This window comes from Orcinus orca, chromosome 6, assembly GCF_937001465.1.
Source record: "Orcinus orca chromosome 6, mOrcOrc1.1, whole genome shotgun sequence".
Classification (NCBI taxonomy): Eukaryota; Metazoa; Chordata; class Mammalia; order Artiodactyla; family Delphinidae; genus Orcinus; species Orcinus orca.
In genome coordinates, this window is record NC_064564.1 from 82,200,638 (window position 1) to 82,228,268 (window position 27,631).

General features: G+C 37.6%; 1 protein-coding gene and 1 pseudogene across 1 annotated transcript in view; both read right to left on the bottom strand.

The window, feature by feature from the left end:
* Positions 1-27,631, bottom strand: part of TLE1 (TLE family member 1, transcriptional corepressor) — a 511,226-nt gene that overhangs the window by 345,147 nt on the left and 138,448 nt on the right. The window lies entirely within an intron of this gene.
* On the bottom strand, positions 26,561-26,634 carry LOC117196443 (uncharacterized; annotated as a pseudogene).

The window sequence follows — 27,631 nt, forward strand, 5'->3', positions numbered from 1 at the left end:
TGGTAGCTTCCGAATTGTCTTCCTGCTTCCATGTTTGCCTTACCATCTATTCTCCACCTTGAAGCCAGACTGATATTTTAAAAACATACATTATATCATTTTACTTCTCTGCTCAAAACTTCCAGGAGCTTCTCTTTTTAACTCAGAAAAAAGCCCAATGGCCTCTGCATACCTTACATTTGATCTAAGATTTTTCTACTTCTTTGGCCTCATCTCCAACATTCTTTCCTTTTCTTCTTCTACTCTAGCCATACTACTGGCCTTCTTGCTGTTCTTTGAACATACTAAACATTTGCCTACCTCAGGGCCTTTGCAGTTATTATTCTCTCAGGCCGGAATGCTCTTTAATCTGATATTTTCTTGGCTTAAATCCTTCAGTTTTTTTCAGGTCTCTTGCTTAAATATCACCTTATCAGAAAAAGCTTTCCTGACTGCCCTAAGTAAAATTAACCTACCTCTCATGCTCCTTATCCCCCTTTCCTGTTTAATATTTTTCCATAGCACTTGTCACCATCTAACATATTTTTTATATAATTAACATTGTATTTTACATACAATCTATCTGAATAAATTATATATATTTAGTATAATGTATGTTGACTTATAGCCCCCACTAGACTGTAAAGTCCATGGAATCAGGGACTTTAATTTTTTTATTATGTGTCCTCAGTGTTTGTAACAGTTCTTAAAATGTAATTGGTGTTCCATTAATATTCGTGGGATAAGTAAATAAATAAATTTACCTTATTAGAGAAAGAATTTGCTTTGTTCAGATTCTAATAGTACCAGTCAAGTTAAGACATTTCCTGATGCTTTCTTCTCTCTTTGCCTAGTTCCATCCCTGATGGAGACAGAAGCAATTTTGTGTGTGGAGATGGGAGTTGGATGGGTTAAAGAATGCAAGGGAGGAAATAGAGAAAAAAGAAGACCATACCCTTCTCCTCCACTTTAAGTGTCCCAGCTTGAAACTACTACCAGTTGGCAGAGGGAAGAAGTTTTAACTTTAAATCAAGTTGGTGTTTTGATTAATAAACTGGACTAGACGTTATTATTACTGAGCTAGATTATTCTTGGCACTAAAAGTAACTTAAAAGAAGAGTGTCTAAGAAAATTATGGGACCTTCCCTTACCCAAAATTTTCTTCAAAGGACAAGAGAAAAAAATGAATCTGCAGATTGGTTATAAAAGACCTAGTATAAAGGGAATGAATGAAGTTGTTTGGGTTTTTTTTTTGTCTGCATTCTATGGAGTTCTGCTTAATCAACATAATGGTTACCCTTCTATTGTGCTCTTTATCACAATGGTTAGTAATCTGTTGTTTACGTGTCTGTCTCCCTTACTAGACTATGAGTATAAGAAGAGAGGGCCAGTGTTTTATTAAGCCTGTTTATCCAAGACCCACCATGGTGCCTGAAACATAGCAACCATTTAGTGTTTGTTGAATAACACCCTCCTCCCCCAGCCTCTCTTCTCACCTCAATTCAAGAGTTACCTGCATACCAAAATACGTTGAGTATCAAAAATGCAATATTTGGTGATATAAGAGGCTGATTGCTTAGATATTTAGAGATTATACTGTATTCCAAGGTTTAGATCTGCTTACCACAATGAAAATTTAATATCACTCCATTCTATACTCTAAGGGAAAACACTTTACTTCTGATGTATCACAGGGTTGCCTTTATTCTTCCTTTCTTGCTCAAGGTCTCAGCCACTTAATCTGTCTCCCCCGGCAGGGTATGAATGTGGCTTTTATGGAATCCAGTGTTTAGAATAAAAGCTGAAAATAATCCTCTTCTCTCCACATCTGGTATTGCTGTGATGCCTTTTAAAGGCAGAGCTTGAACCCTTATTATTTAAAAGTTTGAAAGTCAACATCTTCTGTATGCTTGTGGCAAATGCAAAAAAAATTGACGACTTTTTGAAAGACTGTGGAGAGAGCCTGTGTTTTAGTATAAAAACTACAGCATCATTGTCACTATGATCCAGAGGCGAGAAGTTATAAAACATTTCAGCACAAAGAGATGTCACATGAATTTAATAATTTTCATGTGGATAATCATTTTCCAAACAAACTGTAGCCATGACTTAATCCCTCCTAAAAAGACAGGAGTGTATCTTCAAACAAACTGCCTAAGCTGTTTGTTCAGTTTGCTTTTTGATTCAGCAAGATGGATTATGAGGGGTAACAACCAGAGCTGTGACAGCTCTGGCTAAATCCCACCTGGCGTTCAGTTTGTTCGTTTCTCCTTTAAAAAGCTCTCCAAGTTCATAATTCTACAAAAGGCTCAATCAAAGTCATTGGAGGAGTGCCTTGGCTTAAGGGTCGTGGTAGTGGCGGGGTTGGGGGGTGGTGTTGGGGGAGGGGTTTAATATGCCAAGTAAAAGATCCATTGTTATTGAAAAATTCTTCATTTGTTTTATTTACATAGTGAAAGCAACCCAAGTATGAATCCAGTTTGAAAAATGCAGTACTTTGGCTGACTGTGAAGTGAAGTAAAAACATTGAAGTCCTATCCCACTGCTTTTAGTGAGTCTTTCCTGGTCAGTGACAGCCCAGTGACCCTTCTTGGGGCACAGTGCGGCTGCCATTTTCCTGACCTCTAGACATTGTTTCTTCCATAGCACTCATCCATAATCATATTATATATATAATACACATGTGAAACCTCCTCCATCATATTTATTAGCCTATCTCCTTTCTACTATGGTTACTATCACCTTTATTCCCCTCACCCTGGCTAAAAGTGTCAGTAGGGAAGGAAAGAAAAATTTGGTAGTCTTTCATTGCATATGAGAGTTCCTGACAGAGGAGTTGCAAAATACAGGACTAAATGGCTACTAAGTATTTCTTTTTTCAGTTGTAGGATGCCATGTTAGTTATCTCACAGTTCTTTAGTTCCTTGGTTAGAGTAGGCAAGTTAGTGTTAATTGTTTATGGTCAGCAGCTGTCCACTTTGGGATATCAACATATTGGTCAATCTTCATTACTCATGAAGTGGGTAGCAGATAATTTGCCATTAATAATTAAAATGCTGACATTTAAGAATAAATTAGTTTAAAAATGGGAGCTAAATCAAAACCATCTGTATTTACAGTAAAATCAGTTTATCTTTACTTGCATTGAAGCGGCAAAAGAAAGCGTAGAGTTAGCATGAAGAATTGTTGACAATGTCTATGGGAGTACTACATTCCTGGGAGGACAAAATGTTAGGAAACACTGATCTTTGCTTCAAAGCCCTAGAAAGTAGAAGCAAGAGATGGCAAAATTAGATTGCCTTATACTCTTTCATTCCTTGTCATCATTCCTTGTCATCATTCCCTGTATGGACAGTAATTTTTTACCTGATGCTACCTTCCTAAAGTCATCTTTGAGACTTGGTTTCTAATGTATAACTACTTAGCATGCATTTGATCCCATATGCTAACAGGAAAGGAAAACTATAAATCCAGTCTTGCTTTGAGATTGAACTATGGATTTCAATTACTATATCAGACCTTATACCTGAATTGTTGTTAAGCGCCAACATTATTTGCATCTAACTTCCTCTTCCTTTATCTGTATACCTATCATGGAAGTGCTAAGCAGGAATACAGGGGCACAGGGTTGTCAACCTATGGGAAAAGGAAGTAAATTTTAGAAATTTGGTGTTTGGTCCCTGGATCATTCAAGAGTGGCAGTCAGTTAAAATATTGATGTGCGCATATGGTGTCATCTCTTCAGATATCCTAGTAACAACCTATCTTTGAGACTCAGAGCTTGAAGTTTAAGAAAAGCATGAATTGAGAATATGGCATTATATTAGTCTTTTTCTCTCTTTCAGTCTTTGATAGGTGTTGAGGACAATAAACTTGAAGGTTTTTTTGTACTTTGATTTAACAGTTTATTGTATTGTTTTAATATTTTCTGTGGTTTCTGTGTTTTTCACGTTTTGCACCATTATTTCAGGTCTTCTGGACCTGAGATTCAAGTACAAGTTGTTGAAATTATTGCATTTTTAACAATATATTGGAATCTGGGATAATCTTATTTATTTTATTATTTTATGTTCAGGTATTTGTTGATGTCAGTTAAAAATTATGGTCTTTATATACATTAATTTATCTGCAACATATATAAATATACATATTGAAAGCATATTTATTTCTAGTATATATAAACACATATTTTTTAGTTTATACATATGTAACACTTATTTTCAGTGTATGTGTAATAGTCACAAATATTTTCCAGTGGCATTTTAAATGAAATTTTAATTTTTCATTGTTTTTCTTTTAAATTGATCAGTATAACTGATTAAGTAATCAGCTTTCATCTTTTTGTGTATGAAATGAATGTTTTCTGCTTTTACCTGGTAATATACTTTTAGGGTAGCTAAGGTTTGGGGATGCAGCAGGGAGTTCCCAGAATGAAAGTGTTAACTCCCTGAAGAAACAGAACTCTGAAGAAATGTAGTGACAATTGTTTGGCACTAGCGTAGCACAGGCAGGTTTTAACATGCAAATCCTGTTTTGTTGCTCTTGTTTTCCTGGTACCCAGAGAAAAACCAGATAATCATTGTCACTCCAACCACAACTGCTCAAAATGTGCTCTTATTCAATAAAGAAAATAAAGACACTTTTAAAGTTTGTTTTTGAGGGTCTGAGTTCTGTAGAAATACTCAGGCTGAAAACAGGGGGAGGAAAACAAATATTTGTTAAGTGATGTGCCTGTGTCTAACATTAAACTAAATGATATGTGATACAAAACAAAAATGCTAATATTTCTATAAACAAGGACCTACAGATAAGATAGATAAAGCACATGTAGGAGTCAGTTAATAAACATGGCATTATTTTCTACAGGGTTAACATTGTGCAGAATTTTGGGTCATGGACTCCTTGAAAATCTGTTAATACAATAATACATAGTTACATAAAATTTGTAGGCAATTTTACAGAGGAAGGGGGTCTAAGAACCCCTACAATAGAAAACAGGACAGTAATTTTAAGTTGTTCTTTCTTCATTATTATTCAGAGAAATCCTAGATAAGGACATTACTACTCATATATTCTCTCACAGCACCATTTATTTCATCTTAGATGTTCATGGTTATAAATTAACATTTATTTGTGTGATTATTTGCCTAATGTCTGCATCCTTAAGTTGACTGTAAGCTCCATGCTGGCAGAAATATCCTCAGTCACTGTTTCACTCCCTGTGATGAGCACAGTTCCTGGTACATAGTAATCACACAAATATTGGTTGAAAGAATCAACAGCTGATTGTGGATCTGACATTAAATATACAAGTTAGAGAAGACAGCTAGAGTTACCTGTGCTGGAATTGTCAGGATGAGTTTGATGGAGGAGGCAGCACCAGTTCAACCCACATTTATTGAGCACTTATCATGGGTAGGGCCTTGGGCTCTGCATGGGATGGGGGAGATATCTAGAGCTTATTTTTGGAAGGTGGGAAGTTTTGATGGTCACAGAGGCAGGGAAGAGGCATCTTGGGTGAGGGGAAATAGCAGGCTTAAAAGTGGTGTGGAATAAGCACAGTGGATGAGAAAACTAGCATTGCTGGTGGATGTTGGGTAATTGTAGAAAACGTGGTGTGACAAGTTATGAACTGTTTTGACCAAGATGTTGCCTTAGGTTGCCTTGGGTCTCCATAAGCAGACCTTGTGATGAGGATTCATGTGCAAGTGATTTCTTAGAGAAGTACTCCCAGGAGAAATGAGTAAGGGCATGAAGGGAAGGGGAAGAAGCCAAATAAGTGTGTGTTTTTTTAGGCAAAGTCCCAGTTTCAGCCTGACCCTGCCAGGGAGTTCTGAAGTGTAAATTACACCTCCGAATATGTCCAAATCCAGGCAAGGGAGCTAGGCTGTCACACTCCCACATTATTTGGGCATCAACTGCTGGTTACCCCAGGGGATGTAAACTCCCAGGCCCTTCCTGTTTTCTTTGCAGGAGCAGGGACAAAGTAGCTCTAGTAGCTCCAGGGCAGTCATTGGAAGAGAGTAGTATGTGCTGATAATTATTAAAAGCATATCACCCCAAAGCCAAGGAATGGACTCACAGAAAGGTCAGTAGGATGGTAAAGCCTCTGGGGAGAGCACCTGCGGTGACTGCTACAGGAGTTCTAGCTTGACTTAGTAAGCAATAGAGATTCATCACAGTGGTTCCCAAATCTGGCTACACGTTAGAAACACCAGGGGAACTTTTTTTTTTTCTTTGCGGTACGCGGGCCTCTTACTGCTGTGGCCTCTCCCGTTGCGGAGTACAGGCTCCGGACGCGCAGGCTCAGCTGCCATGGCTCACGGGCCTAGCCGCTCCATGGCATGTGGGATCTTCCTGGACCGGGGCACGAACCCGTGTCCCCTGCATCGGCAGGCGGACTCTCAACCACTGCGCCACCAGGGAAGCCCAGAGGAACTTTAAAAGAAAAATTCATGACTTGCTCTGACTGAGATGAATTAAATCAGAACCTCTTCAGGTAGAACTTTGGCATCAGTGCTTTTTTAAAAAGCTCCTCCCTTGGAATCAAAGGATTGACTGGATTACAGGCTCCAAGGCAAGGATGTGGCAGGATGTAAGTATAAATAGTATTTTTAGGGAGATAAAGAGGCAGAATTTTATAGGCTGTGTTCAAGGGAGAAAAAACTGGAGGAGGTAGAGTTTTAACAAAAGGTGATGACATGGACTGCGATGGTGGCAGAGAATATGGAGATTAAAGGAACAAACTTGAGAGAAATTTTAAGGAAAAAATCCAGGAGATTTAATAACTGATTGAATGTAAGAGATGGAGGAGTCAAAGATGGCTTGAAGATTTCCAGGCTGGGAGTCTGGCTTTGAAGCAATGTTCTTTGAAGTACTATGATGCTCAGACTGTGTGGAAAATTATATTAGCATAACCCTTTGACATTTTCTGGAGAAGGGAAGGTGCTTATTATTAATAAGGAAGCGTGTCTTCCTTATTATTCTTTGGTCACAACTTAGACATTCTACTAACTCTTTTAGGCTAAAAGTGATTGTGTAGATCATATGATCCATAATATAATGAAAGTAAATATATCTTATGTGGCCTGAGAAATTTGTTCCCATGGAACTTGGAGCTTGGGTGTTCAGAAGTGGTGTTCATAATTCTGTCATATTCTGCTAGTGTCAATATTCCAGTTGACAGGATTGGCACTGGTTACTTCTGCTATTAATACTGCTAAATATACAAGTTTATAGCCATCTATCTTTTCTTATATCTTAGTCATAAATTGTAACCCTTGATATAACATATAATTAGATATATCTTTAGCATTTTATGCTTTTTATAATGTGATAAGGTCTTTCTTATGTTTGTGGAGTAATAGAAACAACTTTTCTCTCTTGATACAATAATTATGTAAGCAATTGAAGTTTACATATTTTGCCTTAATTGTATAATATTTCTTTATATATACAAAGCAAAATATGGTTATATAACTACTAGTGCCACACATTTTGTATAATACTTTCTCAACATATCACATGAAGAATCCAGTAAAGACGGTAAAAAAAGGGACTATTATCCCCACTTTATAGATGTTAAAGTTAAGGCCAATAGGAGTAAAGTGACTTGCCCATGGTTGCTTAGTACGTAAAGTGGTGGGAAAGAAGCATGAAATCAGGCCTTTTGTTCTCGATTCAAATGTCTTTCCCTTATGCATTGCTCTCTTATTCTAAAGCATTAAAAAGTGATTCTTCTGAGTTCTGCTTTTCCTAGGTTGTGATCATTCATATTTGGATATCTCACTTACTACATATGAGCTGTGGCTTTTAATTTCGGGAAGCAACAGTGGCAACAACAGTATCAATTTTGTTTTTTTTTTTTTTTTTTTTTTTTTGCGGTACGCGGGCCACTCACTGTTGTGGCCTCTCCTGTTTCAGAGAACAGCCTCCGGACGTGCAGGCTCAGCGGCCATGGCTCACGGGCCTAGCTGCTCCGCGGCATGTGGGATCTTCCCGGACGAGGGCATGAACCCGTGTCCCCTGCATCAGCAGGCGGACTCTCAACCACTGCGCCACCAGGGAAGCCCACAACAGTATCAATTTGATATTATCTGTTAAATGACAGACATTGTGCTTGGAATTCTACAAACCTTTTCTCTAACCCTCGTAATAACATTATATAGTAGGTAAGTAATAACCTCATTTTGCAAATAAGAAAACTGAGACTTAGAATGACGTTTTTCTATAATAAAAACGGTTATATCATATTTTAGATTCCACATATAAGTGGTATCATATGATATTTGTCTTTCTCTGTTTGACTTACTTTACTTTGTATGATAATCTCTGGGTCCTACCATGTTGCTGCAGATGGCATTATTTCATTCTTATTTTGTGGCTAAGTAGTATTCTATTATATATATATATATATATATATATATATATATATATATACACACACACACCTTCTTTATGCATTCATCTGTTGATGGACACTTAGGTTGCTTCCACGTCTTGGCTATTGTACATAGTGGTGCTATGAATATTGGGGTGCATGTATCTTTTCAAATTAGAGTTTTCTCTGTATATATGCCCAAGAGTGGAATTGTTGGATCATATGGTAATTCTGTTTTAATTTACAAAACAGAAACAGACTCACAGACATAGAAAATAAGCTTATGGTTACCAAAGGGGAAAGGGAGAGAGGGATAAATTAGGAGTTTGGGATTAGCAGATACAAACTACTGTATATAAAGTAGATAAACAACAAGGTCCTACAGTATAGCATAATGAACTATATTCAATATCTCGTAATAACTATAATGGGAAAGAATATGAAAAAGAATATGTATATGTATAACTGAATCAGTTTGCTCTACACTAGAAACTAACACAACATTGTAAATTAACTATACTTCAATTTAAAAATATGATGAAACAAAAATAATAGCTGTACTTACTAGGCATTACAGTTCATAGGAAAGAAGAAAAGAAAAAATGTATTATAATTTTAAAGTTTGTACTACAGACAAATATTTATTGAAATCATACTCTTCAAGTAATTTTCTTATATTCATTCTTAATGTTTTACTTAGAAAGATTTCTATTTGATTAGTTTATACTCATAGGTTTTTAGAATCATTTCTTCATATCTCCCCTAAGTTTCCTATTAGTTTTTTTTTTTTTTTTTTTTGTGCGGTACGTGGGCCTCTCACTGCTGTGGCCTCTCCCGTAGCTCTGGACGCACAGGCCCAGCGGCCATGGCTCACGGGCCCAGCCGCTCCGCGGCATGTGGGATCTTCCCGGACCGGGACACGAACCCGTGTCCCCTGCATCGGCAGGCGGACTCTCAACCACTGCGCCACCAGGGAAGCCCCCTATTAGTTTTTAAAGTCTGAATATTTTTAGATAATGAAGTAATGTTTGTTGCTAGTTGTAGCGGACATCTGTGGCTAAAGGTTATGTCTGTTTAACATATGTATTGTCCTAGCTTTATTCTTACGGTTCCTTCTGGGAACTTCCTCTCTAGCATGCTTTACTCCTGCTACTGGGATATAAGCAGATCTAGTTTGGCCTATCAGATTATTTCATTCACTAAGCATTAGTGATCAATTCTTTTAGGGATGGGCAAGTATGACTGTGTAATAAAGAATTTGGCCTCAGCTCAAAGACACATCTGGCCTTTGTCTCCTGTTTCTAGGAGGCAACCTCTAAACCCTTGTAATTTCCTGCAAGGAGTGTCTCTATTAGTCATGGTGGGCTCCTTAGACCACGTGATGTCAGACTGACTTCTGGGAAGTATGTGGGCTGGAGATTGAGCTAAACCATGCAGGTAATTATTCAGTCAATCATGGCTACATATTAAACCCCCATAAAAACTCTGGACGTGGAAGTTCGGGTGAGTCTCCTTAGCTGGGAGACTTAGCTCCTTAGCTCCTTAGCTCTTAGAGTATTGTCATATATGGGTACTGGAAGAGTAATGCATCTCTGAGGATGGTGAAAGCTTTGCATCTGGAACCCTTCCAGATTTTGCCTTATGCATGTTTTCCTTTGGTTGATTCTAACTTGTATCCTTTTGCTATAATAAAACTGTAATGATAAGTCTAATGTTTTCCCGAGTCCTATGAGTTGTTCTAGTGAACCATCAAACCTGTGGGTGGTCATGAGAACTCCCCTGAATTTTTAGCTAGCTGGTCTGAAGTAAGGGTGTCCTTTTGGGGACACTGAACTTGTGCCTGGTGTCTGAAATGAGAGCAGTCTTGAGACTGTTCCCTCTGATTTTTCACTTGGTGTCAGAAGTCTTGGGCATACTTGGCAGTCTGGAGGACTGTGCCCTTAACTTGAGTCTGACCAACTTTGGGTGATGGTCAAGCAGAGCATTGCATAGGATTGATATATAGACAGATAGGGAAGTTCTGTTTGTGGAAATGTTAAGCTAGGGATGTTAAGGAAAGATGTAGTTGTCTTGCTGGTAGTCATGTTGTCTACCATGTGGTGATAGCCTGCATGCAGAATGTAGCTAGGTAGAGTAAAAGAATCATGAAATGGAGAAAGAAAGCTCTGATAATGTTGTTTGAGCCCACTGATTTCACTGTGCCAGACACCATATGTATCTGTGACTTCCTGGTTCAGTAAATCATTAAATTTCCTTTTCGATTAAACTAGTTTGAACTGGCCTTCACCACTGCAGTCTTAGAGTTTGCCAAACACTTGTTCTTGGGACCCAATGCTTTTCCTAGAGGATCACAAACCTCCACATGTATTGCTGAATGAAATTTTGATCAAGAATTTCCTTATTTTCATGAAACCCTGATAATCACTTAGAACTTCATTTCAAATGTACTTTAAACTTTTTTTTTATTAAGGAAGAAAGCTTATCTTTGTTAAAACATTTCATTAATGAGTGACCAAGTTTATCCCCTTGAATCATATTATCTAACTGTATTTTTTGGTATGCAAATTGAGAATAAGGGGGAAATGTAGAGTCAAAAAGATTCTGGAAATACTTATACTTTAAAAATTTTCTTTGTTGAGCATATAACTAATAAAAGGAAATAACTAATAAAAATTTGATGTTTGCGTGCACCAACTTGGGTTTGGGAGCAAATTCTTTTGGATTAAAATTATATGATGTGTAAATTTCCATATACAGAAATTAGCCTGTCTACAAATCTGTATAGAATTTATTCAAGGACAGATTATATATACATATACACATTTAAAATAATTATTGAATTTTTCCTATTAGAAATCAATAAATACTGATTTTAGAAAAGGGAAAAAATGTTCATTCATTCAAGATATGTCTTTAGCACCTATAATATATGAGACATTCTCAAAAGATTGCAATGAACAAGACAAATGTATTTTTGCTCTCATGCAGATTAAATTTTGTGGTATAAAAGAAAATAGAATTATCCATAATCCTACTCTCTAAAAGAACAAGGTTAATATTTTAGTGTATTTCCAACATATGTGCTTTAGTGGGGTGTGTATGTGTGTGTGTAGTGCAATTGAAATAATATTCTGCATACAGTTTTGGATTCTGCTTTTTCCTTTAGCTTTTTATTTTTAATCTTACCTTTAGCTATTTAACATTCTTCAAAAACAATAGTTTTAATGGCTATTAATATTGTAAGTCATATTTATTTGCCTTTAAAAAAATCTTTTTTTTTTAAATTACCACACTGTGATGAGTAGTTTTGTCCACATACATTTGTCTAAACCATGCCTATTTCATCAAGATACATTCTTGAAATGAAATGAATGGCTAAAAAGACAGGAATATTTTAAAGTTTCAATTTCATAAATCTGAGTTTTTCCCTAGAAAGGGTGTATTATGTTAGATTCCTGCCAAAGAAGAGTTAGAAAATGCTTATCTCGTTTCACTTTTGCCATAATTAAATATTGATGTACATTTCTTGCTAGCATTGTTTTACACTTTTGTTTTTGTTAAAGGATGCTATTCTGCAGTATAAGTTCTAGCTAGTTATTTCAGGCATATGGGAAATCAGTTATTTTCTTCTTTTTAAATAAATTTATTTTATTTATTAATTTTTGGCTGTGTTGGGTCTTCATTGCTGTGCACAGGCTTTCTCTAGTTACAGCGAGTGGGGGCTACTCTTTGTTGTGATGTGTGGGCTTCTCATTGCGGTGGCTTTTCTTGTTGGAGAGCACGGGCTCTAGGTGTGCAGGCTTCAGTAGTTGTGGCACAAGGGCTCAGTAGTTGTGGCTCGTGGGCTCTAGAGCGCAGGATCAGTAGTTGTGCCACACGGGCTTAGCTGCTCTGCAGCATGTGGGATCTTCCTGGACCAGGGCTCGAACCTGTGTCCCCTGCATTGGCAGGCGGATTCTTAACCACTGCACCACCAGGGAAGCCCCTAATATTTTCTTTTGCAGTGCCCATTCTCCAGCAGTGGTCTTGGTATTGGAGCAACAGTCAAACTCACAAAACACAATAGGCTTCACCCAGCTTTAAGTCAATTTAGCATTAGGAAAAGATACAGATGGACAAGAGAACAGCATGCACAACAACAGCATAGAAGAGAGTTTATGATTTTCAGGCAAAGATTCCAGTGTTCCAGTTACTTCACACTTGATACATGCATGGTGTTAAGAGATGGGGCTATGTGATAGACCATCTCAATTTTTTTTTTTTTTGCGGTACGCGGGCCTCTCACTGTTGTGGCCTCTTCCGTTGCGGAGCACAGGCTCCGGATGCACAGGCTCAGCGGCCATGGCTCACGGGCCTAGCCACTCCGCGGCATTTGGGATCTTCCCGGACCGGGGCACGAACCCATGTCCCCTGCATCGGCAGGCTCACTCTCAACCACTTCGCCACCAGGGAAGCCCATCATCTCAACTTTTATATAGCTTATCAAGTAACCTCTTTAGGGATACAGGATTAGAGTCCATTCTCCAGGGCTGCTACATCTTATCAATATAGATTCCTCACTTTAATTTCAACAACGAGGTACAAGTGCTTGGTTTGTACAAATTCTTATCTAGAGATTATTATTTATTTTGCAATCATTGTAGATCTACTCCTCACAATTCCTTGAGCTAACAGTAGCCATCCATGAGGATAGAGGAAAGGAGCCAGCTGTTAACTCTTCCCTTTGATCCTGTATCTAGAATTTTTATTAAACATTCTTTGTAATTCTAAGACTTTTAGAGTTTATTATCTTGTATGTGTGTGTGTGTGTGTGTTGCAGGCAAATAGTTATTTCATGTACAGTTTATGAAAAAGGGTGTATATGTTAAGGCTGTGGTCTCTGAAAGCAGTCTGCCTGGAGCAAATCCCAACTTCTGCCTTTACTTAAGTTACTTGAATTCCCCTTGCTTTACCTGTAAAATGAAGATAATAATAGCATTTACATCATAGAATTCCTTTATGGATTAAGTGAGATAATGTATGTAAGGCAGTTAATTCCTGGTACCTAATAACTGTATTCGGTACTATTTTACATTCTTGCTCAATAGTTGTAGCTCTTATTTCTACTTAAAGTCTCAATGCCAGGTTAGTTTCCATAACAATTTAAAATAGTGATCTTTGATAATAAGCATACTTGCTCCTAATTCTTGTAGAGAACTCTTTAGCGCTCATTGTTAAATAAGTTCATTGTTAAGTTTAAAACATTTTTATTATTATTCCTTTTAACGATGTAAAGTAAATATATTTGTTAGATTGTTTTTGGCTGCAGGTAAAAGAAACATCAACATACTGACTAAACTATGTCACCATAAACACAAAACACTGCTTTCCTATAAATACTGTTCACTCCATACTTAGATACGTTTCCTTCATGGTCTAATGATGGATTCCAGTAATAACACCATACATATTCACATTGAGTAAATGAGAGAAGTCAACTTCTTGTGATTCTCTTAAGAAATTTACTTTCCTAGTAAATTTAAGTTTAGTTATCTCTGAACTAATCATTGACTAGCAGGAAGAGATTGGCCTAAATTAATCAAGATCTAAATTATTCAAGCAAGTTAGATGGTTACTTCCATGTCTTGACTGTTGTAAACAGTGCTGCAATGAACATTGGAAACAATCTAAATATCCATCAATAGATGAATGGGTAAAGAAGATGTGGTACATATATACAATGGAATATTACTTAGTCATTAAAAAGAATGAAATAATGCCATTTGCAGCAACGTGGATGGATCTGGAGATTATCATACTAAGTGAAGTAAGTCGGACAGAGAAAGACAAATATGTAATATTGCTTATATGCAGAATCTAAAAAAAATGATACAAATGAACTTATTTACAAAACAGAAACAGACTCACAGACTTAGAGAATGAACTTATGGTTGCTAGGGGGGAAGGGTGTGGGGAGGGATAGATTGGGAGTTTGAGATTGACATGCATACACTGCTATATTTAAAATAGATAACCAACAAGGACCTACTGTATAGCACAGGGAACTCTGCTCAATATTCTGTAATAACCTAAATGCAAAAAGAATTTGAAAAAGGATAGATACCTGTGTATGTAAAAAACAAAACAAAACAAAACATAGCTGCCTTTGGTGATTGAGGATTGTGCCATGACAGCAGCTACTCTTGTTATGAATGTTAATATTAACCAGTAAAAAACTTATAAGTAAAACTGGGAATGGGACCTCAGTGATGAGAAGAATATAAATGTCTTAGTCTTCACCTAGCTTCATAAGCTTTAGATACACATAAATGAGGATCTTTTCCTTCTTTAAACAAATATTTACTCAGCACTGCTATGTACTAGGCACTAGACTAGGCATTGAGGATAAAAAGAATAAGACTGATTATTTTCCTGCCGTCACATAACTTGAAATTCCTCTGGAAAGACAGATGATTACACAAATAGAGTGTGATATGGCTCTAATTTTTTTTGGGATACCAGGGAATGTTTCTCAGAGGAAATTCCTTGTGAACTTATGTCTGAAAGATAAATAAGACTTGACTGATAAAGTCTGAGGGGAGAGGGAGAAGGAACGAGGGCAGGGGAATAGGATGTATCAAGATCCAAAAGTAAGAGACAGCCCGGAGCCTTAAAGGCACTGGAAAGAGTTTGGTATGACAGTAGGACAGAGTTGTGTGGGGAGGGGCTGGAGGTGAAGAGTCTTGGAAGCCTTGTTAAGTTCTGACTTTGTCTTAAGAATCCTGGGAAAATTTACAACAGGTTTGAGCTGGGGAATGGCACAAATTGGGGAATTGGCATTTACAGAAGATTGTGGGGTTTAAGAATGGATCCAAATTGGAGGCATTTTTAGTGGTCTAGGTGAGTGATAGTGATGGCATGGTGGCAGTCATGTTGGAGAGATGAACAGAATTGAAACATAATTCTTTTATTTACCATTAACCTGGTGCTTGATTAAGCAGTGAGAGAGAAGTCACAGATGGCCCCCATGTTTCTGACTTGGGTAACAGTGCTACCATTCAGCGACGTAGAAACACTGGAGTACACAGCATTGAGAAGATGATGGATTTAATTTCTGAAATGTTGAGTTCAATGTTCTTAGATGCCTCTAAGCAGAGGTTTCCAGTCAGAAGTTGGCTATGGGGCTCCGGTTGTATATCTATATACATATATATATTAAGCAGCTTTATTGAGATATAATTCATTTGAGATATAATCCGCCCATTATGTGTGCATTTTCTTTATCCATTCATCCATCTATGGACACTTAGGTTGTTTCCCTGTCTTGGCTGTTGTAAATAATGCTTCAGTGAACATGGTGATGTAAATATCTTTTTGAGTTAGTGTTGTCATTTTCTTCAGATGAGTGCCCAGAAGTGGGATTGCTGGATCATATGGTAGTTTTATTTAAAATTTTTTGAGGAACCTTCATACTGTTTTCCATAGTGACTGCACTAATTTACATTCCTATCAACAGTGCATAAGGCTCCCCTTTTCTCCACCTTTGCCAACACTTGTTATATCTTGCCGTTTTTTAAAATTGAGGTATAGTTGACATATAATATTCTATTCATTTCAGGTGTACAGCAGAGTGATTCAGAATTTTTATAGATTATACTCCATTTAAAGTTATTATAAAATATTGGCTATATTTCCTGTGCTGTACAATATATCCTTGTAGCTTATTTATTTTATACACAGTATTGTTTGTACCTCTTAACCCCTACCCCTATCTTGCCCCCCCCACCTCTCTCTCCCCACTGGTAACCACTAGTTTGTTCTCTATATCTGTGAGTCTGTTTCTTTTTTGTTTTATTCACTAGCTTGTTGGATATTTTAGATTCCACATATAAGTGATATATACAATATTTCTCTTTCTTTCTGACGTATTTCACTAATCATAATACCACCCAGGACCATCCATGTTGTTGCAAATGGCAAAATTTTATTCTTTTATTTTTTTATGACCAACTAGTATGCCACTGCATGTATATATCATGTTTCTTTATACATTTATCTGTTGGTGAACATTAGGTTGCTTTCATATCTTGGCTATTATAAATAATGCTTCTCTGAACATTGGGGTGTATGTGTCTTTTTGAATTAGTGTTTTTTGTTTTGTTCGGATATATACCCAGGAGTGGAATTGCTGGATCACTTGGTAGCTCCAGTTTTAGTTTTTTGAGGAATCGCCATACTGTTCTCCACAGTGGCTGCACCAATTTACATTCCCACCAACAGTGTGCAAGGGCTCCCTTTTCTCCACCCCCTTGCCAACATTTGTTATTTGTATGTGGTATTTTGAGTCACAGCCATTGTGACAGGTGTGAGGTGATATGTCATTTGCATTTCTCTGATAATTAGTGATGTTGAGCATCTTTTCATGTGCCTGTTGGCCATCTGTATGTCTTCTTTAGAAAAATGTCTGTTGAAGTCTTCTGCCTATTTTTCAATCTTATTGTTTGGTTTTTTCATATTGAGTTGTATGAGCTGTTTATATATGTTGGATATTAATCACTTTTGGTCATATCATTTGGAAATATTGAATTTTTTCTCCCATTCATGAGGTTGCCTTTTCTTTTTGGCAGTGGTTTCCTTTGTTGTGCAAGAGCTTTTACATTTAATTAGGCCCCATTTTTAAATTTATGGTTTTTAAAACAATTTATTTTATTGAAGTATAGTTAATTTACAATGTTGTGTTAATTTCTGCTGTACAACAAAGTGATTCAGTTACACACACACACACACACACACACACACACACACCCTTTTTCATAGTCTTTTCCATTACGGTTTATAACAGGATGTTGAATGTAGTTCCCTCTACTATACAGTAGGACCTTGTTGTTTATCCGTTCTCTATAGAATAGTTTGCATCTGCTAATCCCAAACTCCCAATCCATCCCTCCCTCATCCCCCTCCCCCTTGGAGACCACTCACTTGTTTGTGAGTCTGTTTCTGTTTCACAGATAAGTTCATTTGTGTCACATTTTAGATTCCACATATAAGTGATATCATATGGTATTATGCTTTTATTTTCTTTGCCTTAGGAGATAGATCCAAAAAACATTGTTATGATTTATATCAAAGTGTGTTCTGTGTTTTTTTCTGGGATTTTTATGGTTTTCAGTCTTACATTTAGGTCTTTAATCCATTTTAAGTTTATTTTTGTATAATGTGTGAGAAATGTTCTAATTTCATTCTTTTCCATGTAGCTGTCCAGTTTTCCCAGTGCCGCTTATTGAAGAGACTGTATTTTCTCCATTGTATATCCTTACCTCTTTTCTTGTAGATTGACTGTAAGTGCGCCGGTTTATTTCTTGGCTCTCTATTCAGTCCCATTGCTCTGTGAGTTTGTTTTTGTGCCAGTACCATGCTGTTTTGATTACTGTAGCTTTGCAATATAGTCTGAAGTCAGGGACTGTGATACCTTCAGCTCTGTACTTCATCCTCAAGATAGTTTTGGTTATTTGGGGTCTTTTGTATTTCCATACAAAATTTCAAATTATTTGTTGTAGTTCTGTGAAAAATGCCATTGGTATTTTGATAGAGGTTATATTGAATCTGTAGATTGCCTTGGGTCATTTTAACAGTATTAATTCTTTTATCCATGAATGTGGTATATCTTTCCATTTGTTTGTGTCTTCTTCAATTTCTTTCATTATTTTCTTTTAGTTTTCATAGTACAGGTGTTTCACTTCCTTAGTTAGATTTATTCTTAGGTATTTTATTCTTTTTGACATGATTGTAAATGGGCCCAGGGGTCCCAGACCTGCTGTTGGACTGTTGGTGAGTGGGGCCGGTTTCATGACGCAGCTGGCTGCAGGGTCTGGCTTGTACTGATGCTTGTGCTGGCCTGCTGGTGAGTGGGGCTGAATCCCAGCATGGATGGCTGAGGGACACAAAGTATCTCAGAGCTGGTGTTGGCCTTCAGGTGGGTGAGATCAGGGCCAGGTTGTCCTGAGGCTGGTGCCTCCCTACTGGTGGGTGAGGCTGTTCCCGAGGCTAGAGTCACCTCACTGGTGAGCAGGGCTGAGGACCAGGGTGTCTTAGGATTGATGTCTGACCACTGGTGGGTGGAGCTGGGTCCTGAGATCTCTGGATGCAGGGCCCTGAGTGTCCTGGTTCTAGTGTCTGCACAATGGTGTATGGGGCCAAGTCCTGAGCCCTCTGGTGGACAGGGCTGTGTCCAGGTGTGGCTGTGGCTTCAGGATGTCTTAAGGGACCCTGCCTGCTGGGGGTGGGGCTATGTTCCTGCCTGGCTAGTTGCTTGGCCTGCAGCACTCCAGTTCTGGTGTGTACAGACTGATGGGCTGGGGCGGGCCTCAGTCCTGAGGCTAATATGCTTGAGGGAGGATTCCAAAATGACACTTGCCAGCACCAGTGTCCACATGGTAGAAGGAGCTCACTAAAAGTATCAGCTGCCAGTATCTGTGTCCCCAGGGTGAGCACCAGTTGCCCCCTGCGTCTTCATGAGACTCTCCAAGATCAGCTGGTTGGGTGGTTCTGAACCAGGTCCCTTTCAATTTACTGCTTCTGCCCTGGATTCTGGAGTATGTGCAATATTGTGTGTGCCCTTTAAGAGTGGAGTCTATTTCCCACAGCTTTCTGGGTCTTCTGAAAGTAAGCCCCACTGTCCTTCAAAGTCAAATGTTCTGGGGGCTTGTGTTCCTGATGCAGGACCCCCGGGCTGGGGAGTCCAATGTGGAGCTCAGACCCCTTGCTCCTTTGGGAGAACCTCTGCAGTTGTAATTATTCTCCCATTTGTGGGTTGCCACCTGGGAGCATGGGTGACTCCACCCCTTCTACCTGTCTTGTTGTGGTTCCTTCTTTATATCTTTAGTTGTAGAAGAACTTTTCTGGTAGGCTCCAGTCTTTCTCATCAATAGTTCCTCTGTAAATAGTTGTAATTTTGGTGTCCCTGTGACAGAAGAGCGCAGGGTTTTCCTACTCTACCATCTCCTTTCACACCCACCAACCACTAATTTAATATCTATCTTTTTATATTTGCCTGTTCTAGACCTTTCATATAAATGGAATCATACAAGGTGTAGGTCTTTGTGACTGGCTTTTTTTACTTAGCATGTTTTGATTGGTTTGCTATTTCTAAAAATTAGATTTTGTATCATTTTAATGTTAATTTCATAAAAATTAATTGGTTCTCTTGGCATCTTAAAATATTTGTGTATAATTTCTACAACAAGGGGATCACTAATTACTTAGACATTTCAAATAATTTACAGTAAAATCATCTGGTTTTGCAGTAATTTTCTTTTTTCTTGTTGTTTGTTTATTTATTTATTTATTGTCTTATTAGTCATTCATTTTATACACATCAGTGTATACATGTCAGCCCCAATCTCCAAATTTATGACACCACAACCCCCACTCACCGCCGCTTTCCACCCTTGGTGTCCATATGTTTTTCCTCTACTTCTGTGTCTCAATTTCTGCTTTGAAAACTGGTTCATCTGTACCATTTTCTAGGTTCCACATACATGTGTTAATATACGCTATTTGTTTTTGTCTTTCTGACTTACTTCACTCTGTATGACAGTTTCTAGATGCATCCGCGTCTCTACAAACGACCCAATTTCGTTCCTTTTTATGGCTGAGTAATAGTCCATTGTATATATGTACCATACCTTCTTTATCCATTCATCTGCTGATGGACATTTACGTTGTTTCCATGACCTGGCTATTGTAAATAGTGCTGCAATGAACATTGTGGTGCATGTGTCTTTTTGAATTACGATTTTCTTTGGGTATATGCCCAGTAGTGGGATTTCTGGGTCACATGGTAATTCTATTTTAAGTTCCGTAAGGAACCTCCATACTGTTCTCCATAGCGGCTGTATCAATTTACATTCCCACCAACAGTGCAAGAGGGTTCCCTTTTCTCCACACCCTCTCCAGCATTTGTTGTTTGTAGATTTTCTGATGATGCCCCTTCTAACTGGTGTGAGGTGATAGCTCATTGTAGTTTTGATTTGCATTTCTTTAATAATTAGCGATGTTGAGCAGCTTTCCATGTGCTTCTTGGCCATCTGTATGTCTTCTTTGGAGAAATGTCTATTTAGGTCTTCTGCCCATTTTTGGATTGGATTGTTTGTTTTTTTAATATTGAGCTGCATGAGCTGTTTATATAATTTGGAGATTAATCCTTTGTCCGATGATTCAATGGCAAATATTTTCTCCCATTCTGAGGGTTGTCTTTTTGTCTTGTTTATGGTTTCCTTTGCTGTGCAAAAGCTTTTAAGTTTCATTAGGTTCCATTTGTTTATTTTTGTTTTTATTTCCATTACTGTATGAGGTGGATCAAAAAAGATCTTGCTGTGATTTATGTCAAAGAGTGTTCTTCCTGTTTTCTTCTAAGAGTTTTATAGTGTCCGGCCTTACATTTAGATCTCTAATCCATTTTGAGTTTATTTTTGTGTATGGTGTTAGGGAGTGTTCTAATTTCATTCTTTTACATGTAGCTGATCAGTTTTCCCAGCACCACTTATTGAAGGGAGTGTCTTTTCTCCATTGTATATCCTTGCCTCCTTTGTCATAGATTAGTTGACCACAGGGGCGTAGGTTTATCTTTGGGTTTTGTATCCTGTTCCATTGATGTATATTTCTGTTTTTGGGCCAGTACCATATTGTCTTGATTACTGTAGCTTTGTAGTATAATCTGAAGTCAGGGAGTCTGATTCCTCCGGCTTTGTTTTTTCCCCTCAAGACTGCTTTGGCTATTTGGGGACTTTTGTGTTTCCATACAAATTTTAAGATTTTTTGTTCTAGTTCCATAAAAAATGCCATTTTTAATTTGATAGGGATTCCATTGAATCTGTAGATTGCTTTGGGTAATATAGTCATTTTCACAATATTGATTCTTCTAATCCAAGAACATGGTATATCTCTCCATCTGTTGGTATCATCTTTAATTTCTTTCATCAGTGTCTTATAGTTTTCTGCATACAGGTCTTTTGTCTCCCTAGGTAGGTTTATTCCTAGGTATTTTATTCTTTTTGTTGCAGTGGTAAATGGGAGTGTTTCCTTAATTTTTCTTTCAGATTTTTCATCATTAATGTAGAGGAATGCAAGAGATTTCTGTGCATAAATTTTGTATCCTGCAACTTTACCAAATTCATCGATTAGCTCTCGTAGTTTTCTGGTGGCATCTTTAGGATTCTCTATGTATAGTATCATGTCATCTGCAAACAGTGACAGTTTTACTTCTTCTTTTCCAATTTGTATTCTTTTTATTTCTTTTTCTTCTCTGATTGCCATGGCTAGGACTTCCAAACTATGTTGAATAATAGTGGTGAGAGTGGACATCCTTGTCTTGTTCCTGATCTTAGAGGAAATGGTTTCAGTTTTTCACCATTGAGAATGATGTTTGCTGTGGGTTTGTCATATATTACCTTTAATATGTTGAAGTAGGTTCCCTCTATGCCTGTTTCTGGAGGGTTTTTATCATAAATGGGTATTGAATTTTGTCAAAAGCTTTTTCTGCATCTATTGAGATGATCATAATGCTTTTATTCAATTTGTTAATATGCTGTATCACATTGATTGGTCTGCATATATTGAAGAATCCTTGCATCTCTGGGATAAATCCCACTGATTCATGGGGTATGATCCTTCTAATGTGTTGTTGGATTCCGTTTGCTAGTATTTTGTTGGGGATTTTTCCATCTATGTTCATCAATGATATTGGTCTGTAATTTTCTTTTTTTGTAGTATCTTTGTCTGGTTTTGGTATCAGGGTGATGGTGGCCTCATAGACTGAGTTTGGAAGTTTTCCTCCCTCTGCAATTTTTGGAAGAGTTTGAGAAGGATGGGTGTTAGCTGTTCTCTAAATGTTTGATAGAATTCACCTGTGAAGCCATCTGGTCCTGGAATTTTGTTTGTTGGAAGATTTTTAATCACAGTTTCAATTTCATTACTCGTGATTGGTCGTTCATATTTTCTATTTCATCCTGGTTCAGTCTTGGAAGGTTATACCTTTCTAAGAATTTGTCCATTTCTTCCTGGTTGTTCCTTTTATTGGTGTAGAATTGCTTGTAATAGTCTCTTAGGATGCTTTGTATTTCTGCAGTGTCTGTTGTAACTTCTCCTTTTTCATTTCTAATTTTATTGATTTGAGTCCTCTCCCTCTTCTGCTTGATGAGTCTGGCTAATGGTTATCAATTTTGTTTATCTTCTCAAAGAGCCAGCTTTTAGTTTTATTGATCTTTGCTATTGTTTTCTTTGTTTCTATTTCATTTATTTGTGCTGTGATCTTTATGATTTCTTTCCTTTTGCTGACATTGGGTTTTGTTTGTTCTTCTTTCTCTAGTTTTTTTAGGTGTTTATTTGAGATCTTTCTTGTTTCTTGAGGTAGGCTTTTATAGCTATAAACTTCCCTCTTAGAACTGCTTTTGCTGTATCCCATAGGTTTTGGATTGTTGTGTTTTCATTGTCATTTGTCTCCAGGTATTTTTTGATTTCCTTTTTGATTTCTTCAGTGATCTCTTATTTATTTAGTAACATATTGTTTAGCCTCCATGTGTTTGTGTTTTTTACGTTTTTTTCCTTGTAATTCATTTCTAATCTCATACCGTTGTGGTCTGAAAAGATGCTTGATATGATTTCAGTTTTCTTAAATATACTTAGGCTTGATTTGTGACCCAAGATGTGATCTATTCTGGTGAATGTTCCGTGTGCACTTGAGAAGAAAGTGTAATCTGCTGTTTTTGGATGGAATGTCCTATAAATATAAATGCAATTTATCTGGTCTATTATGTCATTTAAAGGTTCTGTTTCCTTATTTATTTTCATTTTGGATGATCTGTCCATTGGTTAAGTGAGGTGTTAAAGTCCCCCAGTATTACTGTGTTACTGTTGATTTTCTCTTTTATAGCTTTTAGCAGTTCCCTTATGTATTGAGGTGCTCCTATGTTGGGGGCATATATATTTATAACTGTTATATCTTCTTCTTAGATTGATCCCTTGATCATTACGTAGTGTCCTTCCTTGTCTCTTGTAACATTGTTTATTTTAAAGGCTATTTTATCTGAACATTGCCACTGCAGCTTTCTTTTGATTTCCATTTGCATGGATTATCTTTTCCCATCCCCTCATATTCAGTCTGTATGTGTTCCTAGGTCTGAAGTGGGTCTCTTGAAGACAGCATATAGATGTGTCTTGTTTTTGTATCCATTCAGCAAGCCTGTGTATTTTGGTTGGAACATTTAATCCATTCACGTTTAAGGTAATTATCGATATGTATGGTCTTATGACCATTTTCTTAATTGTTTTGGGTTTGTTTTTGTAGGTCCTTTTCTTCTCTTGTTTTTCCCCCTTAGAGAAGTTCCTTTAGCATTTCTTGTAGAGCTGGTTTGGTGGATTCTCTAAGCTGAATTCTCTAAGCTTTTGCTTGTCTGTAAAGCTTTGGATTTCTCCATTGAATCTGAATGAGATCCTTGCTGGGTAGAGTAATCTTGGTTGTAGGTTCATCACTTTAAGTATATCATACCACTCCCTTTTGGCTTGTACAGTTTCTGCTGAGAAATCAGCTGTTAACCTTATGGGAGTTCCCTTGTATGTTATCTGTCGTTTTTCCCATGCTGCTTTCAATAGTTTTTCTTTGTCTTTAATTTTTGCCAGTTTGATTACTGTGTTTTTCGGTGTGTTTCTCCTTCGGTAAATCCTGTATGGGACTCTCTGTGCTTCCTGGACTTGGGTGGCTATTTCCTTTCCCATGTTAGGGAAGTTTTTGACTATAACCTCTTCATATATTTTCTCGAGTCCTTTCTCTCTCTGTTCTCCTTCTGGGACCCCTATAGTGTGAATGTTTTTGCGTTTAATGTTGTCCCAGAGGTCTCTTAGGCTGTCTTCATATCTTTTTATTTTTTTTCTTTATTCTGTTCCGCAGCAGTGAATTCCATCATTCCGTCTTCCAGGTCACTTATCCGTTCTTCTGCCTCCGTTATTCTGCTATTGATTCCTTTTTGTGTATATTTCATTTCACTTACTGTATTGTTCATCCCTGTTTGTTTGTTCTTTAATTGTTCTATATCTTTGTTAAATATTTCTTGCATGTTTTTGATCTTTGCCTCCATTCTTTTCCCAAGGTCTTGGATCATCTTCACTATCATTATTCTGAATTATTTTTTTGGAAGGTTGCCTATATCCACTTCATTTCATTGTTTTTCTGGGGTTTTATCTTGTTCCTTCATCTGGTACATAGCCCTCTGCCTTTTCGTCTTGTTTCTCTTTCTGTGAATGTGGTTTTTGTTCCACAGGCTGCAGGATTGTAGTTCTTCTTGCTTCTGCTGTCTGCCCTCTGGTGGATTAGGGTATCTAAGAGGCTTGTGCGAGTTTCCTGATGGGAGGGACTGGTGGTGGTTAGAGCTGACTGTTGCTCTGATGGGCAGAGCTCAGTAAAACTTTAATCTGCTTGTCTGCTGATGGGTGGGGCTGGGGTCCCTCCCTGTTGGTTATTGGGCCTGAGGCAACCCAACACTGGAGCCTACCTGGGCTCTTTGGTGGGGCTATTGGCTGACTCTGGGAGGGCTCACACCAAGGAGTACTTCCCAGAACATCTGCTGCCAGTGTTCTTGTCCCTTGGTGAGCCACAGCTGCCCCCCCCTCTGCAGGAGACTCTCCAACACTAGCAGGTAGGTCTGGTTCAGTCTCCTATGGGGTCACTGCTCCTTTCCCTTGGTCCCGATGCACACACTACTTTGTGTGTCCCCTCCAAGAGTGGAGTCTCTATTTTCCTCAGTTCTGCCGAAGTCTTGTAATGAAATCAAATCCTGCTAGCCTTCAAAGTCTGATTCTCTAGGAATTCCTCCACCTGTTGCCAGACCCCCAGCTTGGGAAGCCTGACGTGTGGCCCAGAATCTTCACTCCAGTGGGTGGACTTTTGTGGTATAAGTGTTCTCCAGTTTGTGAGTCACCCAGTCAGCAGTTATGGGATTTGATTTTATTGTGATAGCGCCCCTCCTACCATCTCATTACAGCTTCTCCTTTGTCTTTGCATGTGGTGTGTCTTTTTTGGTGAGTTCAAGTGTCTTCCTGTCGATGATTGTTCAGCAGTTAGTTGTGATTCTGGTGTTCTCAAAAGAGGGAGTGAGAGCATGTCCTTCTAGTATGCCATCTTGAACCAATCTCAATTCTGTAGTAATTTTGTTAAGCGCTTTTCTCTCTCCGAAAAGTTCAGCAGGTCCCCAAGACCGTCTTTGCTTCTGACACTTACTTCATGTTCTGAGGTCTCCAAGACCACCATCAGGTTTAAGAATTCACTAGAATGAGTCACAGCACTCAGTAAAGCTGGTATACTCACAGTTACAGTTTATTACAGTGAAAAGAACAAGTTAAAATCAACCAAGGGAACAGGCACATGGAGCAGGGTACGGAGACACAACTACAGAGTTTCCCATTGTCCTTTTCAAGAAGAGTCCTGCAGACAGTGCTTACTTCTCCCAGTAATGGTATGTGGCAATATACATGGAATATTGCAACCAAGGAAGCTCACCCAAGCCTTGGTGTCCAGTTTTCATCTGGCCTTGGTCATGTAGACATGGTTGACCATCTGTGTGACTGATCTTAGTCTGTAGCTCCTCCAGAGCTCCTTATCTGCTGCCATGTGGCCCAAAGCACCCTCCCCCAACCATAAATCATATTATTAGCAGAGACTATGTGGCATGACCCAAGGACCCCAGGTAAACAAAAACATTCTTATCAGGCAGGATATGCCAGAGGTTTAGAGGTTACCTTCAAGGAGTTGAGGGAAAAAGGGCAAGACTGGTTTTAGGGCAAGGTTAGTCTTTTACTGTGCACCACTTATAGCTGAAAATGCATTTCAAATTTTTGTTTCTTAAATTAATTTTGCTTGTATTTTCCCAGGCAATTTGTGTTTTATCAACTTTTTCAAATTTTGGTTGAAATGTAATCTTATGTATTTTCTTATGTATTTTCTATTTTAATTGTCTCTGTTTTTTTAAAAAAATCCATTTTCTCCTTTCTAAGCTTTAAATTTATATTTTTAGTAACTTTTGTTACTGAAATTTGTCCATTTTATTATAATTTTTCTTTCCTTAGATCTACAAAAGTTAATTCAACAGTTCCTATAGTTACTTATTCATTATTTTTATGCTTATTTTTAATGTCTCCTGCTTCTTAAGTTTGTTTTATTGTTTTATTACCCCCAAATTCTTTTCGATTATCAATAATTGTGCCTCAGATAAACCTCATTGGCTATAATACTGCCACTGCATAAAGTTGAAAATCTTGAATTACGTGCCTTATTTATTAACACTTCTTTTTAAATTTAGTAATAGAAGTCTTCACTACTATGAAATATTCTGGAACATCACAGATTTTTTTTCCAAAATTTTAATCTTGTTTTATTTTAATTAAACTTTAAAATTTTGCAGTAGTTGTAGATTCACCTGCATTTGTAAGAAATAATATGGAGAGATCTCCCATGTATATACTTTGCCAAGTTTGACCCAGTGATAATATCTTGCAAAACTATAGTACAGGATATTGACATTGATACACTCAATATACAGATCATTTTTATCACCACGAGAATCTCTCAGGTTGCCCTTTTATATACATACCCACTTCTATCTCACTCAGCACTGTTAACTCTTAGCAACTACTATAATTTCTGTAATTTTGTCATTTCAAGACTGTTATATAAATGGAGTCATATAATATGTAATCTTTTGGGATTGACTTTTTTTTTCATTCATCTTAAGTCTATGGAGATTCATCCAAAATGTTGTATCAGTAGTTTGATCCTTTTTATTGCTGAGTAGTATTCCATGGTAAATAAACCACAGTTTGCTTAACCGTTCACCTTTTGGAAGACATTTGGGTTGTTTCCAGTTTTGAGCTATAAAGCTGCTATGAGCATTTGTGTATAGGTTTTTGGGTGAACATAATCTTCATTTCTCTGGGATAAATCCCCAGGAATGCAATTGCTAGGTTGTATGGTAGTTGCATGTTATTTCTTTTTCAAAGTGTTTGTACCATTTTATGTTTCCACCAGCAATGCATTAGTCCACCTCCTCTGCATCCTTGTCAGCATTTGATGTTGTCACTATTTTCTCTGATGGTTGTATAGTGATATCTCATTGTGATTTTAATTTTTATTTTTTGAGTGACTAATAATGTTGAACATCTTTTCATATGCTTATTAGCCATCTGTATATCTCTTTTGTGACAAGTTTCTTCATGTCTTTTGCCCATGTTCTAATTGGATTATTTAAT